Here is a 17,027-nt window from a genome sequence, read left to right as displayed (position 1 = left end):
GGCATGAGCCGCCAGCGCCTGGCCTGACAGATTGTTTTAACCTGGGTTTGGTTAAAAGGGAATTCTTTCATTCCTGCCGCCTGAAAGCTGAAATCCCAAGAAGAAAAAGGGTTGGTCTGGATCATGTAGTAGGTAATGAGAGGACTCTTCAAGTTCTCTCCCTCCTTCCCATCTTGTTCTTCTATCACACAAGCCCTAGAGCTGACAACACATCCTCCACTGGTTTCTGAGTTGAAAGAAAGAAGACTGTAGTTTTCCATTCCTCCAGATGCTTGGTACACAAGCTGCGATGTAGGCTCCATGCTTATTGACAGAGGAGGACACATGCATTCTCCCAGCCCACTCTCCCCATCCCATCCTTTCCTGATCTTCCCTTCAACAATGACCCCTCTTCTGCCTTATTTTGAACATCAAAATTGCATTCTATTTAATTCTTCAACAACTTAATATTTGGACAAATAACTTATATTTGTGTTTGTATATTGTTCCTATACTGAATAGGATGATATCTCTGTCTACTCTTCCACTCAATGATGGGTACAAGCCCAAAGAAATAACTTCCTGTACACAGATCAGTATGTTAAAATGAGATCGAATAAGCCAGTGGCACCCAATTCCTACATAGAAATTAGAGACATGCAGTACTGTGCACCGAAAAGGTAAAGAAATATTCCAGTGATCAAATAACAGAGACTAATATGACACCAAATCTGTGCAACAACAAAAGCCAAGCTGGTGGCCTTAGTGATGTCATTGCCACCACATTTGACAACTGTGAGCTTCTGGGACTGTAAGGGAAAGTGCTCTAAATGAAAAGAGCATTAGAAAACTGTATTAGGAGAAATACTTGCTAGTGATCACTTCTTGTCAACTGCTTGGCAGATACCACCTTCATGAAGCAGTGAGCATCATTATGGTGGGATAAGATGAAGTCACATGACATCTGGTAGACAGAAGAGCTAGGACAGTCTTTTGACCATTTGCTTGCAAAATTGGTTCTGGAACAAAAAAAATAATTCTCTGTATTTTAAACCAGTCTATATTTCAGCATTTTGAATGGTGTTGATTGCCTCTGTACAGTGTCATTTTGCACACTCTTCAGTCCTGCCATTTTCTAATAATGTGGATTTTCTCCACATTTTAGAGGAGGTGGAGTGTAGGGAATGTTCAGCCCATGGGATATAAAAGACCTATGGAACCATTTAGGGCATGACTAAAGAGAGAGCCCACGCTTCTCATTAGCTGCCTGTGCTGAATGCCTGTACTGGTAATTTTATATTGCCTAAATATGATGGTATAAATATCCAGATGGTCCTTGGTAGAAGAAGTGTCCCTAAGCCTACAACATCCATTTCTAGACTATTTCTCATAATCAAGCATCCACTGTCTTCTAGGTAGAGGGTGAACTGCAACGGAGCCATTGTGTATTTGTGCACAGAGGGTAGACTTCAGTCATCTTACCTTCTTGGGTTGAGCTTTTCACAAAGGTAGCAACGTTATCTGTCATAGCTACACATAAAATCCATTTTAATTAAAATGGTGAGGTCAAATTTGGGAACTTAATTGCAGCAAACATGTCTACAGAGACATTGTTCATGAAACTCAATTTTAAGTAAAAAAATTTCATTCAAGATAATATTCACCCTCCAAAATGAGCTCAAAATTCCAAATGAATTTATACAACAAGATCCAAACAAACAAACCCCGACCTGGAGGTCGGGGTGGGTAGCCAGAGTTCTCCAGAGCAATGGAACCCATGAGATGTGGGTCTGTGTGTCTGTGGATATATGCACACATGTATGTCTATGCATATCTGCACACTTCCCCCAGGTATATATAAAGAGATGAAGTACGAGGAATTGGCTCATGCAATTACATGAGCAGCTGTAGGTTGTGTTTCCAAGCTAGAGCTCCAGAAAAGCTAATACTTAGTTTCCATAAGAACACAAAGGTCAAGAACCAGAAAGGCCAGCAGCTGGGGAACAGCTTTTGTTTCAGTCCAAGTCCAAAGGTAAGATAAAAGCTGAGGGGCTCGGAATGTGGCTGAGTGGTAGAGTGCTTGCCTAGCATGCATGAAGCCCTAGGTTCGATTCTGTAGCACCACATACACAGAAAAAGCCAGAAGTGGCGCTGAAGAAGCTCAAAAGCTGAAGAAGTGGCAAAAGAAGCTCAATGACAGTGCCCAGGCCCTGAGTTCAAGCCCCAGGACTAGTGCACACACACACACACACACACACACACACACACACACACACACACACACACACAGAGATAAAAGCTGAATCTCAGTTAAAAGGCAGCTCAACAAGAAAGATTCTCTTACTTGGGGAGAGTCATCCTTTCTGTTCCATGTACATCATGAGGGAGAAATCTATTCACATAACAGGACAAAGCGCACACACACACACACACACACACACACACACACACACACACCTGCAGCATCTAGAAACCTTCCTAAATATCTGGGCAATACACATTGCCCCTGTGAGCTGACATAACATTAACTGTTGCAGGGATTCTTGAGCAGACTAACGCACATGAAGGTGAGAGTTCACACACTAACTTCCTCACAACCATGAAACCAAGCTTTATGGCCACAATACCTCTGAACACAAAACACAAGTGCCCTGGCCAGTGTGGAGAACAGCACCCCACCAAGCACCCCATCTCCCATACTCTGGGGAGCGCTGGCCTCGATGAGCACCAATAGGCAGTCACTAAATTCACAATATTTGGCGGGAACCAACTGGACCACTGGGTCTCCTACACCACTCCCAGAACTGAAGTGTGAGCCCTTGCCAGGATCCATGCCTTTAAAATGCAACTGATGCTCTCAACTTTCCATCTGAGGTGTTTCCAAAGGCCTACAGAATGTTCGTATGACTCTTCCTTCACTTTCCTAACTCAATTGCCACACTGCAGGAAATCCCTTTTGCCCACCCAGGGAGATACTATACAGTGAACACAAATGCCCACAGAGGTCAGGCAGTAATAGGAATGAGTGAGGAGGACCTGGGTGGCCGTGAGCAGGCCAATCAGAGAGTGGCAAACAGAAAATTCTTCTCAGGCAAGCCTTCCATTGATGGGCCATAAGAAGGCAGGTGAGTCCTGTATCCCATGTTCAGCTCCAAGGACAGCTGAGAATGGATTCTTAAGTAAAATCTCCTTCCTGACTTCTTAATTGTTGGGAATTATGACTATTACAACTATTAATGCAGGTTCCCTAAACACAGTTCTGGGACCAAGCTTAGCCTGTCGGTTATTGGTTTACTCCTTTAAAGGTTAATTCTACAGGAAAAGTCTTTCTACTCTCTCACGTAATATGTATCACTCTCAGGCGAAAACTTCACATATACTAAAAAATATTTGGGGGGGGGGGGCAGGTGCTGGTGGGACTGGGACCTGAGGATTATAGTTCAAAGCTCACCAGGGTAAACAACTCTAAGAAACCCTGGTCTCCAACTAACTAGCAAAAGGATAGAAGTGGAGATGTGGCTCAATTAGAAGCCCTGGGCAAAAAAGCCAAGTGAGAGTGTGAGACCCTGAGTCCCAGTCTCAGCACAAAAATGTTTTCTTCGTTTTTATTAAGTCAACTTAAGTTTAATGCTGAGATTCTATGCCACTGAGTTAGCAGAATATTCTACCAGAGTCATTGCCTATTGGCTGAGGGCCTAGGAAGAATGGAGGGAAAAGGGGAGCTGGGCCAGACTCCCAGCTTAGTTCTGACAGCCTCTGGAGTCTGCGAAGACCTTTCTAACACATTAACGAGTGTGGTACAACTCTGAAAAGCAGACTTTGAAGTGGTTACGAAGTGGAAGTAAGAGAACCAGGCAAGTGGTCTGTGGATAAAACCTTCTACTTGCTAGGCTTGCTATCTAGGGAACTAAATTATATGGTGTGTGTGTGTGTGTGTGTGTGTGTGTGTGTGTGTGTGTGTGTGTGTGTGTGTGTGTGTGTGTGTGTGTGTGTGTGTGTGTGAAAACAGTCAGCAAAGATGAGAGGAAGGACCTAAGGGGAAGGAAGCAGTAGAAAGAAGCAGGACTTGGACTGAAGGAGGATACAGGACAGGGAGGCCTCTCAACACACTCAGAAGTGTGGGAAAGGTTGGAAAGGTTGGAGGAAGAGGAGAAGGAGGAAGAAGCACAGCCATTAGTGGAAATGAGGGGACCTGTGAGGAATGGAGATGTCTTACTGGTAATACAGTGTGATTATATGACTCAGAGACTCACAGGAGAGGAGAGGTCTAGAATGATCAGGTTACCTCTATAGTCATTGCAGACATTTACATAGTATGTCCCACATGCCAGGTACTGCTTAAATACCTTTACCTGCACTAACTAACCCATTCAATCCTCATCCAGTCCTGTGAAGTAGAGATAATCTCCAGCCCAGTATTCCAAGTGAGGACAAGACACAGGAAGTAACAAATCTTCTGTCCAGGCAGAAACGGGGCCCCATGAGGATGACTGGGTTCTAATACCCAGAGCCCTGTGAATAGACAAAGGAGAATTGATGGTGTAGGTATAGTTAAGACTGCAGATCCCACTGACCTTGAGCTGGGAGATTAGCCTGAGTCACCTGAATCGGCCTGAGGTAATGATTGCAGGAGTGAGTTCTAAGTAACCCAGGGCAGTAGGTGATGAGATGCAACCACAGGAACGTTGAAGTTCTCCAAGACAGAGGCAAGGGCCCCAAGTCAGGGGACTGGGGACCTGTGGAGGGAATTAGCTGTAAGATAACAAACCTGTGTTGTAATAAGCCACGTGGTACTTAGCCATAGCAGCCATTGGAAATCCACAGTCTCCCAAGCCTCACAGTGAAAGCTCTGTACCAACGGGCACCTCTGAAACACCTCTTGGCAAGCTTCAGGACAATGTATGAACGATGTGAGGACAGCTCTGTGCTTGTAAATCTGACCATCAGTAGCTAAGTTCTTCCCTTTTAGCCCTGTCTGTATGTAAGCCCATGTTTTCTTATAAAAATACCATGAAAATCTTCCTTTTGTGGCAATTTGATTTTTCTTGTCTTTTCCTTTTTGTGCTGGTCCTGGGACTTGAATCCAGGTGGTGGGTGCTGTGGCGCTCTATCACTTGAGCCACAGCTCCACTTCCGGCTTTGCGGTGGTTGCTTGGAGGTAAAGGTCTCTTGGACCTTCCTGCCTGGGCTGGCTTTGAACTTCTATCCTCAGATCTCAGCCTCCAAAGTAATGGTAACAAGGATGATAGGCCCGAATACCATATTCAAGCCAGGCCTGAACCTGGTATTTCTTCCTAAGTGAAACGTGTTTGTAGAAGCCAGAGATTTGCCGCCTCCTTAGCAGCAACTGTGCACTGCTGTAGACTACGATCTGCCGGCGTTCGTGGCTTGCAGATTTTTAATTCTTATCTTCATTGGCTTATTTATTTATTAATCGCCCTCTGTGCCCCCCGTGGGAGCAGGGAAGGGAGGAAGGGAGCGAGGCCGGGTTTGCACCCCAGGTTCGGGGCCACCGCGGAGGCTGACGCGGACACAAAGCCCGGCCTCTGCAGTCGGCGGCTGCGGGCCAAGCTCCGCCCCCGCCCTGCGGCGGCCAATCAGCTGCCGGGACGGCCCTGCGCGCCCCGCCCCCGGCCGCCCCGCACGTCCTGGCTCCGGTCCGCCGCCCAGGCTCGCCCCGGCCCGCAGCTCCCGCGCCTCGGGGACCCCGCTGCCCGCGCAGACCTAGCTGGTCCTTTCGGCCCTGAACCCGCGCTGCAGGGACTGGCGGGGCGAAGGGTGAGTGGGGGTCGGCGGTGGGGTCGGGAGCGCGAGAGGCCGCGGGGACAAAGGCCACAGCCCGGGGGCGGGGGAGAGGGGCGAGGCCCGGAGGGGGCGTCCGCCGGCCGCCGGGGGGGGGGGCTCCTCGGCGGGCCTTCCTCCCTCCCCCCGGCCTGCCTGCCTGCCTGCCTCCTTCCCTCCTTCCTTCCACCCTACCTTCCTTTCCCTCCCTCCCTCCTTCCCTCCTTCCTTCTTTCCTTCCTTCCACCCTTCCTTCCTTCCACCCTCCCTCCTTCCTTCCCTCCACCCTCCCTTCCCCTCCCTCCTTCCCTTCCTCCCTCCCTCCTCCTTTCCTTCTTCCTTCTACCCTCCCTCCCTCCCTCCTTCCTTCCTTCCTTCCTTCCTTCCTTCCTTCCTCCCTCCCTTCCCCTCCCTCCTTCCCTTCCTCCCTCCCTCCCTTCTTTCCTTCCCTCCCTTCTTTCCTTCCCTCCCTTCCTCCCTCCCTTCTTCCCTTCCTCCTCCTTATCTTATTCCTACCTACCACCCTCCCTTTTTTCCCCTCCTTCCCTCCCTTCCTCCCTTCTTCCCTCCCTCCCTCCTCTCTCTTCCTCCCTTTCCTTCCTTCCTCCCTTCCCTCCCTTCTCTTCCTTCCCTTCATTTCCTTCCCTTCCCTCCCTCCCTTCTTTCCTCCCTTCCCATCTCTGTTCTGGTTCCTCTCTGCACCTGGAGTCCAGTTCGTTGTTTCTCGGACCTGGTTTTCCCTTTTGCTTGCCTGGAGAATGGATCCCCTTCCTCCTCCTCCCCCTCCCTCCCCACCGCCCCAGCCTCCCGGCTCTCACCTTTGGTATTGGGTTCGTGCTCTGTAGAGAGTCATTGGAGTTTGGGCCAAGGAACCCTGCAAGCCAGGTTATCTCACCTGCCAGAGGCCTAGCTCGAATTCGGTTAGGATGCCTTCTCCCGGATAGCCCCCACCCCCTGCCCCTGGTAAAGGTCCTCCTCTTCGGCCTCAGCTGCAGACCCCCACCCCAGCTCTGACTGTGTTTGGGCTGGGGGGCAGGGGGGCGGGGGGAGCAGTGCAGAGTGTGGTGCCTGGAGTCAGGGAACGTTAGTCTGGAATGTTTGGAGCCTGAAGCAGGAAGTGCTGGATTACACTGCTCCCAGATAAACAGCCTGCAGCTGGACAGACACGGTTGGCTCAGCCTGCAATGCAGGGGGGGGGAGAAGGCCTAAAGCACTGTATGGAAGAAAGATCTTTGCCAAGGGGATAATGATGGAAACTTGGAAGAAGCTTTCTCTAAGGAAATAGAAAGAACAGAATGTCTCTGTCCACAGGCTGGCCAGCCAGCCATCTGTCCATCCTTTTTTTTTCTTTTCCCAAGCTATTTGTAGATGGATCGTGTTTCAGTATTTTGACTTCTTTCTGCTTTGCTTTAAAACAAAAATAGGAAAAAGGATCTATGTCCCCTAGGAATGATCCAAAGAATAATGAAATGAATGGCTGACAATCTTCCAGGCCAAGAATGAGGGCTTTGCTGTGCCTTCCCCACCCATGGGGCGGGGGCGGGCCCTTCTCAGCTCTGAGACATGACACCTGTCATGATTTTTCCTTTGGATCATTCTCTTGCTTCTGTTTATAGTTTGGGATGTGGGTGTGTATTCTAAAACTATGTATTGATTTTTCATAATTTTTTTTCACATTATAACCACTATCCTGAACAGATCCTTGCATTGCTGAGATTCCCTCTCGTCGATGCACTTTCATCGTCATTGTTTCCGATTTAATATTATTATAAGGCATTAGTTGCACTGTGGATGGAAATTTGGATTCTTACTAGTTTGGGAAGTTGTATTAATTGCCTAGAGAGATGTGACAGATTTCCCCAACACTTAGCAACTTAAAGCTAAAACAATCTTAAAAAATAAAAATAAAGAAATCCAAGTAAAACAAACCCTATTATCTCCCTGTTATCTCTGTTTCTGTGCATCTAGAATCCAGGGTAGCTTAGCTGGAAAGCTGATCAAGCTTCTCACAGGTGGTAGTCAAGGTACCGGCTCAGGCCACAGCCACCTCAAGGGCAGGGGTGGGGGTGGGCAAGCTGACTCATAAGGCCTGAGACCTCCCTGACTTGGGCTAGACACACCCATTCTTTACCACACTGGCCTCTGTGTAAAGGCTCACCCCCGCAGCAGCAGCCTGATGTTTTTCAGCGTGAAGGCTCCCAGAGAGGAACACAAGAAACCAGATTGTTGTCCCCTAATCCAAAAGGTGATATTCCATCATTTGCTTTTGCCATTTTCTGCTCATTCCATACGAACCACACGTTGTAAGGGGAGGAGCTTCCCAAGGGCACAGATACCCATTTCTGACATTGAGGGGCCATTTTAAAGGCACCTGCCACCAAGGATGATAACCAAGAATTCATAATGTGTGTACAAATGAGAGTAGAATGGCTATGTGGTAAGGTTTTATGTGAGAGCCGAAATAAATCTTTCCTCCTGTTTAAAATCAAAGTGTGCATATGGGACTTGATGAGGTCATTTCCAAAGCTGTGTCCAGTGTGTGGAACCAATTTTCACTCTCTCCAGAAGGATGGGAATTCTCACTGGGCCTTGTACTTGTCATGATTTAGACAGGTCGGATTTCAGTTTTACTCAGTCTGGCAGGTATGAAATAGCATTCTACTGTGATTTTTTGAAATTACTATTTCTAATAACAAGGCTGGCTATTTTTTGTACATGTTGATCAAGTATGGTGTTTTCTGTCTGAATTTCTGTTTCCTGTTTTATATTATCTTTATATTTTTGTTTCATTTTTCGCATTGGCATTGAAGTCTTTCTTACTGTTGTTGGTGTGTGTGTGTGTGTGTGTGTGTGTGTGTGTGTGTGTGTGTGTGTGTGTGTGTGTCATGCGCCATGCGCACAGTGCCAGTACTGGCAGTTCGAACTCAAGGTGTTGAGCTTTTTTAAGGCTAGCACTCTACTACTTGAGCCACAGCTCCACTTCCAGCTTTTTTTTTTTTTTTTTTTTGGTGGTTAATTGGTGATAAGAGTCTCAGACTTTCCTGCCAGGGCTGCTTCACAGTGAGATACTTACATCTCAGCTTCCTGAGAAGCCAGAATTACAGGTCTGAGCCATCAGCACCCAGCTACTTCATCACTTTTCTTCCATAGTATAATCCTTTGACTCACTATATAAACTTGGAAATAAACTTACAAAGTCAAATCAAAAACAAGTGAGCAAACAAACCTGTTGGCATTTTCACTGGTACCGTATTAACTCTGTGTCTTCATCTCATTTCATTCTGCAGACACAGAATAGCTGAGACTAGGTAATTAATAATGAGCAGAAATTTATTGACTCACCATTCTGGCAGAAAGAAAGTGAGATCTAGGGCGCAAGGCTAGTGAGAGCCTTATTACACCATCCCATGATAGAAAGTACAAAGAGAAGATGAGTATACAAGAAGCCTGAACTCCCCCCCCCTTTTTTTAATAACTCGATCACGCTCATAATTCTGGTATTAATTCCATTATCACTCTACCTTCAGTTTTCTCCAGTCCTCCCTTCTTAACATTGTATTGGAGATTAAATTTCAAGCATGAATTTTGGGGGAACACATCCAAATATGGTGTACTCTTGTCCTATGCACATAAATGAACATGTTAAATTTGAGCCCTTTTGTGCAACCATTTGTAGAAAGCAAATAAATTTAAAAAACAAACATATTAATTTGAGAAGAAGTGACCTCTTTATAATCTGTTTTTCCATCTGTGAACTCTGTATATGATACTATTTATGTACGACATCTTCACTACTTGGAACTATTTTTCATATGCTTTTTTTTGTGGAATTTATCTTTAAGTGCATTACAAAATTGCTGCAGTTTTAACTGTTTTCTTTTAGAAAACTTCTGGCTTATCATTACTGACAAAGAAATATATCACTGTCTTTGATGTATTATTAGTCAATCAAATCTGATGGAATTAATTACTTCACCTTGCCCTGTAGATACTTTGCATATTTGCTACAAAGGCAATCAAATCATTGGAACACAGTGATAATTCCATTTCTTTTCGAGTTCTTACATCTTTAATTTCTTTTTCTTGCTTTGCTATGTTGACTAAGATCATTAATACATTCCTGAGTAAAGGAAGAGTAAGTTTTACCATATAGAATGTAAACATGGCATTTACCATAGTTATTTTGTAAATTATGACTTTCTCATGGGGAAAAAAAAACACTTATTTTCTTTTGGTGATAGTGGGGTTTGAACTCCAGGGTTTCATTCTTGCTAGACTTGTGCTGTATGGGCCCCCCCTTTTTTTTTTTTTGCTGTGGTTGTTTGTGAGATAGAATTGTTTTGCCCAGCAAAGCATGGTCCAAAATCCTTTTATTCTGCTTCCTGAATAACTGGGATGACAAATACATGCCACTGCTCCCAGCTATTGGTTGAGATGGGGTCCTGAAAACTTTTTCCCAAACTGACCTATAACTGCTTGGATGACAGGCACCAGCTGTCAGCACCTGACTTATTTTCTTCTTTCAGTGAGCAGTTTTATTATGAGTAGATATTTTATGAGATGCATCTGTAGCTACTGAAAGTATCATATAACTTTTTTCCTTTAATTGTGTGCCAAAGCATTGTATTTAAATTCTACTATAAAACCACTTTCTATCCCTAGAATAAACCTTTTCAGATATATAGGGAGTAACTTTTATCTGTGAGATAGATATCAAGACAAGTATTATCTATTTGTATTTACCAGTGTGAACGGACATTGGATATTGGATTACCCTTTCTTGCAAGACCTTTATCTAGTTTGACTGGTAGCATCTTAAAATAACATGGAGAAATGTGTGCAAGACTCTGTTTATCTGGTCCCAGAACATTTCTTCAAATCATTTACAAATCCTCTGAGTTTGGAGTTTAGGAGACTTTTTTTTTTTTTAATTTTATTTTATTTTATTTGAGAACATACTGTACAGAGGGGTTACAATTACATGGGCAGGATAATGCATACATTTCTTACCAAGCATTGCAGCCTCCTCCTTTGTTTACCCTTCACCTCCCTTCCCAGCCTCCCCCCTCCCCCCCAGCCAATCCTTCCCCCCCTCCCCCCCCACACTGACATTGTAAAGCTCCTTTTTGACATGACATTTTGTGCTTCTCATTGTTGCAACAGGTCCACCTGAATCCTTAAACGACTTGTTTGTCCCCATCTCCTCCACAAGTTATACTGACATCAAATATAGTGAAAGCGGGGGTTACACTGTGGGGGAGGGACATACAAAGCAACAAAGAAATAATCTTATAAATGCATTAGAAACAATTGCATGAAAGAAAATAAAACATTAAAATACATATTTAAGGGATCGTTTTCCTAACATCACATTATCTGACCTTTTCCTCTTGACTCATACATATACTAGATATTGCATATAAGGGAAACTATGGGACCTATGTTTCTTTGGGCCTGGCTTACTTCACTTAATATAATTTTTTCCAAGCCTTTCCATTTCCTAACAAATGGGACAATGTCATTCTTTCTGATGGAGGCATAGAATTCCATTGTGTATATATACCACATTTTCTTGATCCATTCATCTACTGAGGGGCATCTGGGTTGGTTCCATATCTTAGCTATGGTAAATAATGCTGCAATAAACATAGTTGTGCTGGTAGCTTTAGTGTGGTCTTGTTTGTAAACATTAGGGTAAATGCCCAAAAGTGGGATTGCTGGGTCATAGGGGAGTTCTATGTGAAGTCTTTTGAGGAGCCTCCATACTGCTTTCCAAAGTGGTTGAACAAGTTTACATTCCCACCAACAATGAAGTAAGGTTCCTTTCTGTCCACATCCCCTCCAGCATCTGTTGTTGTTAGAGTTCTTGATTTTTGCCGTTGTAACTGGAGTGAGGTGATATCTCAATGTTGTTTTGATTTGCATTTCTTTTATGGCTAGGGATGCTGAACATTTTTTCATGTGTCTATTGGCCATCCTTCTTTCTTCTTCAGAGAAGTTTCTCTTTAAGTCTTTCGCCCACTTATTTATTGGGCAGTTGTTTCTTTGAGGATTTGTTGTTGGGGGGTTTAATTTTTTGAGTTCCAAGTATATTTTAGATATGAGACCCTTGTCCGTTGTATGGCTAGTAAAGATCTTCTCCTAATCCGTGGGCTTTCTATTGATCTTGCTAGCTATGTCATTTGCCCTGCAGAAGCTCTGCAACTTTATGCAATCCCATTTGTCCAACCTTTCTTTGATTTGTTGTGTTTCCGGGTCTCTATTCAGAAAATTTCGGCCTGAGCCAAGGAGACCTAGGGTTTCTCCTATTCCATCCTGTAATGTTTTCAGAGTGTCTGTTTTGAGTTGGAGGTCTTTGATCCATTTGGAGTTGATTCTGGTGCAGGGTGATATATAAGGATCTAGCTTTAGTTTTCTACATGTAGTTAACCAATTTTGCCAGCACCATTTATGGAGTTTAGGAGACTTTTAAATGTGTTGGTTCAATTACTTCAATATGATAGGATTAGTTTTCTTATGAAGTCAGTTTTATTAAATTCTGTATATAGATGTGAATTATGTGTATGTATGTCTGTATGTACTTAGAATTAATAGAATAAAATTGCTCATATTTCTATTGCTTACAGGTATGATGATCACTTTTCATTAGTAATGTATATGTATTTTCTTTATGTTGTGGTTAATTTTGAGAGAACCTGATCTTTATTCACTGTTTTATACACATAATTTTTGTGTCTTTTTCTCCCATTGGCTTATACTTATTTCACTATTATTTCCTGCTTTTATTGTGTTTCTAAGCCCTTAAATTGACTACTTAACCATTGATTTTGACCTTCCATGAGCTCTTCTAATTTTGTATTATTTGGGAATACTTTCTACTGGTCTTTGTTGTAGTTCACCTGTTTTCTGCTCTTTTGTGTCTGCTATCTACTAAATTGCTACTTGCAATTATTACTATTTTTAATTCCCATTTTCTATTTCATGAGTTTGAATTCTATACTAAAATTCTCCAACCATATTTATATCATATTGGAACATTTTATTCAGAGCTGTTTTAAGTTCCTCGTCTAAGAATTCAAATATCTGAATCGCTTGTGGTTGTTATCATTAACTGTTGATTCTGTATTTCTTAGCTTGAAAATAGCATTAAAAATAATAGATGACAAATTACTGAATATAGACTTCTAGTTTCTTAAAAAAAATTGTCAGTTATGTTGAAAATCTCTATTCTACAGAGAAGACAATGCAAAGTGTAGTCATCAATTATTTGTAATCAATCTCTATTGCTTTGGAATTACTTCTGTTCTCCCCTCTCCAGTCCTCCACTTCAGTATCCTCCATAATACACCTAAATGATTTCTCCTTTTCACTAATTGTGTTTGAATTTGTTTGGCTTCTTGGATTAGGTTCTTTCAAGGACTCTAGAAAACTCATTGTAACTATCTGTCTAACAATAACTTCTATAATTTTTCTCATATCTATTTGAAGGTCAAATCAACTAGACACATGTCATAGTTCTTACTATGACTGCCATATCTTCTATCCTTGGTGGTATTTTTCATCTGTTTTAGCTTTTAGACATAATTTTCTCTGCTGTAGATCCAGCTAAGCAGTTCTTTGTCCGATTTTGTTTAGACTTCTAGCTACTCTATTCCAAAGAGTTTTATTTTTAAATTATTTTATTTTGTGTTATTTTTTTCATTTCTAGTTCTGTCTGAATAGTTTGATAAACATACCTAGTTACTGTTTGAGTTCCTGTTTTGTTTTCCAAAGTGATAGAGATTATTACTTTATATTCTGTAGTACTTCTACTGTATGAATTCTGCTTATTTCTGATCTTTTATATTTGTGTATGGAAGTTTGTTTTCTTGAGGATGATTTGATTTTTAGTATTGTGAGCTTCTACTTTTATGTAGTTACAATTTTTTGTGGAAACTCTAGATGCATTAGAGTTCAATTTTACTAGGAACAATCTGTATCAGTTTTACCAAACTAGGATAATTTCCAATTAAATTATTGGCTTGAGACTTTTTAATCCATAAAAAGTAGCATGATTTTAGATTGAAAATCTAGATGATTCTCAAAGATTTATTTTTCCCTTCACCCTCCAAAAACAGGCAAGTTGCATTCATTTCTTCTATGTTCAGTCATTTATTTCTTATGTACTTTACTCATAGTTTTCCTTTAGGGGGATGAACTTTATACAGAGGTCTTCTTTTATATTATATCCTTTATATATGAGTCTGATCTGGTTTTAGTATCCTGGATTAGGTAACTCATGGAGTCACTCCCATACATCCTCCAAGGTCTTACAAAGCACCGTGGGGAAAGCCAGTTTCTGTGGAGCTAGCTTCTCTCCATGTTCCCAAGTTTTAGTTGGTTAGCCTTGCAAACTAAAACTCCATGCTGTTTTTTGTTTTGTTTTGTTTTTCCTTGTTTTGTTTTGGGGGTTTTTTTGGACATGGAGCTTGAACTCAGGGCCCTGGCAGCTGTCCCTGAGCTTTTTTGCTCAAGGTTAGCATTCTACCACTTTGAACCACAGCTCTACTTCCAGTTTTCTGGTAGTTAATTGGAGATAAGAGTCTCACAGACTTTCTTGCCCAGGCTGGCTTTGAACTGCAGTCCTCACATCTCAGCCTCCTGAGTAGCTAGGGATACAGGTGTTGGCCACTAGTACCCAGCTTTCCATGCTTTTATTTACTTCCATTGATGTGTTTAATGTATATGTATATATGTATACATACGTATATACATACATATACACATATATACATAATACATGTATATATGTATATACATATATAATTTCAGCAATAGTATGGTTTAGGACATGATCTAGAACTAAAATACAATGTATGTCATTTGTGTAGAAATTCATGTGTACAACTTCATGAATATTTTAAACTTGGTACATCTTTGTACCTTAAATTTATATAAAAGGAAAAACAAAAACCACCAGCAATATGTGGCTAGTCACTGTCTTGTTCCAGGGTAAATACTTCTCTGAGTTTTAACCTCTTAAGTGTGTTTCACCTGTTTAAAATTTATCTCTGTGTTAGAATTTTTTTTCTTATTTCTTTTTCCTTTTGCTGTGACAAATACCTGAAAGAAACATTTGTCAAGGGACAAACGCTTTGTTTTAGCTCATGGTTTTATAGGTGTCGGCATGGTGGGCTGGTTCCTGGGCGTGGGGGCCAGAAGTAGCAGGGCAAACACGGTGAAAGGGGAGGAAAGCTGTTCACCTCATGGTGGCCAGGAAGAAAGGAAGCAGAAAGGAGGGCCTCTGACAAGAAGCCTGCAGGCCCCTCGCAGAAGTCCCCTCACTCCCAATGACCCACTTCTCTAACTAAGCATCCATTTCTAACATTCCATTCAGCTTGAATTCATTTGTGGTTTAACCCATTGATGAGATTATCTCCCTCCACATTTAATCATCTCTCAATAGTGCCACTAACTGGGAGACAAACTTTCAACGACTGAGCCTTTTGTGGCTTCAGCCATATCAGTGTAAATATAACCCCAAGTATATAATCTATAGCTGTTTTCCTTCTCATAGTAGTAAGTTGGTGATATTCAGCCATATTGTGTATAACATCATTCTCTGATGAAAAGTATTCCTTGTGAATATACCAGAAATTTCTGCTATTGATAATACCATAATGACAGAGATCTGCTGGTGTAGACCATGGGTGATAAAGCAGAGCTGCACTAGGATAACTTCTGGTTTTGAACTATTGTGGAAAAGGCTGCTCTGAAGATTCCAGTGTGTGCTTATATTGAAATATGAATGAGATGCATGAGAAAAATAATACCTATAAGTAAACTACCTACAAGTAATACTCTTAAGTAACTGAGTCTAATAGTTTGATCTATAACTTTCATATAATTTCTGTGTTTATATAAGCATATAAAATGCTTGAAATTTTTTGTACCAAATGTAAATTTTCACATTAAACATTTAAATCTATAAATACATAATATATAAGATTGTGTGTGTGTGTGTGTGTGAATGGGATATGGAGAAGGAAGGTGTGTGTGTGTGTGTGTGAATGGGATATGAAGAAGGAAGGTCAAGAAAACATCTAACAACCAGTCAGTATGTACATATAATGCACCTTTGGAAATCATTACTATTTTATATAAAGATGCGACATTTTTTGGCATTGTGGCAAGTGGGTGATCCTAGCTTTAGGTATTCGGATGTAGCAGGACCTCCAGTTTAAGCCTGACTCAAAACCACGACTAAAAATTATCATCATTTATTTGTCTGTCTTTAACAAAAAAAAATAGTCTTAAAACGGGTTTGTCGCACATGTATGATGAGGTGGATTTTTTTTTTGGGGGGGGGGGGGTCATTGTTCTGGTCCTGAGACTTGAATTCTGGATACTGTCTTCCATATGGTCCCTGAGCTTTCTCACTCAAATCTGATCTTCTGCCCCTTGAGCCACAGCTCCATTTCTAGCATTTTGGTGGTTACTTGGAGGTAAGTCTCATGGATTCTTCTGTCCGGGCGATCCTCAGATCTCAGCCTCCTGAGGAGCTAGGATTACAGCCTTGGCATCCTGCAGCACCAGGGTTCCCAGCTGCATCCTGGAGTAGAAACTGCAACAAAAAAAGCAAAGCCTCTGTGGTGCAGGGATGGGTGGGGAGGCCCCGCCCACATCCCGTGTCGGCCAATGGGCTCCCGGAACAGTACTCCGCCCCCCCCACCCCCTGTCTCCAGGCAGCCAATAGACTCTTGGAACAACCCCTCTTCCCCGCCCCCAGCAGCCCCTCTGCCCTGCCTCCAGCCCCGCCCACCTCCGCCTTCTACAGGGCTCCCGGGTTCCCAGCTCGTCTGGCCGGGCTTCTGGGGGTCCCCTGGTCCCCACCGAGGATTCCCCTGTGCCTCCCTAGGCGGCTGCGTGGAAATTGCTGGACCACCGGTGAGTCACCCAAAGATGGCTTGTAGAACCCCTCGGGTCGGGCGGGTCCGAAGGGGGTCCTCCGAGACCAGGGCTGGCGATGGGGCGCAGGGGTGCGGCCTGCCTGGGCCGCGGGGGTCCTGGGAGCAAGCTTGTTTGCTGCCACCCCACCTCTGCCTCCTCCCGCTCCGCCTCTGATTCGCCTCTGATTTCGCCCTGGGCCAAATGCTACTCTGGGCCTCCCCTTGGGAGCCCCACACATCACCCATCCGTGCCCTTTGAAGACGATTTTCATTGTGAAACTGTCAAAGCCACGTAGTTGGAAAGCCCATTCGTAGGATTTATCAGTGTAGACATTTTTA

The 17,027-nt window shown here is 43.1% G+C and overlaps 1 protein-coding gene across 2 annotated transcripts in view; it reads left to right on the top strand.

Annotated features, from left to right (window-relative positions):
- Window positions 1–5,670: 5,670 nt before the first annotated feature.
- LOC122105909 (TRPM8 channel-associated factor 1) overlaps window positions 5,671–17,027 on the top strand; it is a 37,965-nt gene continuing 26,608 nt past the window's right edge. For both annotated transcript variants that reach the window (XM_042677193.1, XM_042677195.1), the window contains exon 1: window positions 5,671–5,757. The gene's annotated coding sequence lies outside the window, so the exon portion shown is untranslated. The remainder of the gene's footprint in view (window positions 5,758–17,027) is intronic.

This window comes from Dipodomys spectabilis, unplaced genomic scaffold, assembly GCF_019054845.1.
Source record: "Dipodomys spectabilis isolate Male_0828 unplaced genomic scaffold, ASM1905484v1 ptg000034l, whole genome shotgun sequence".
Taxonomy (NCBI): domain Eukaryota; kingdom Metazoa; phylum Chordata; class Mammalia; order Rodentia; family Heteromyidae; genus Dipodomys; species Dipodomys spectabilis.
The sequence above is the reverse complement of the archived record's forward strand: the minus strand, read 5'-3'. Positions and strand labels throughout refer to the sequence as shown.